The 362-nt window shown below is 38.4% G+C and overlaps 1 protein-coding gene across 1 annotated transcript in view; it reads left to right on the top strand.

Moving 5' to 3' along the window:
* The window catches only part of LOC116671668 (aspartate and glycine-rich protein), a 4,818-nt gene that overhangs the window by 714 nt on the left and 3,742 nt on the right, over positions 1-362 (top strand). The gene's annotated exons all lie outside the window — the stretch shown is intronic.

Here is a 362-nt window from a genome sequence, read left to right as displayed (position 1 = left end):
AGGCGAGGACGCGCAGGTGCAATCAAACCAGGACACGTTATTGTGTGTGTGGATGGAACGCGGAGGTTCTTTGTTTAGTTGATTGAATCTTAAAAAGTTTTAAAGTTTATCAAATGATATTAACTTTTTTTTATCATAATATCTATCCACGTTTTTTCCGACCTCTGGGTCTGGCAGTTGAATTGTGCTCTCCGTGCGTAAAATCCCTAACGCGAGATGCTTTACTCGCCCAACAAGTACAAAGCCATGTTCTTGAAGCCTACACCTTTTGATCATAACAATTATTATTATTAACAATTTTATCATTATTGTTGCTGTTCTTGTGATGCATCCTTAAGGGATAACCAGCGTAGCGTTTAGTA

The sequence above is a fragment of the Etheostoma spectabile genome, chromosome 21, assembly GCF_008692095.1.
Source record: "Etheostoma spectabile isolate EspeVRDwgs_2016 chromosome 21, UIUC_Espe_1.0, whole genome shotgun sequence".
Classification (NCBI taxonomy): Eukaryota; Metazoa; Chordata; class Actinopteri; order Perciformes; family Percidae; genus Etheostoma; species Etheostoma spectabile.
Note: the sequence above shows the minus strand (reverse complement) of the source record. Positions and strands in the feature narration are given on the sequence as shown.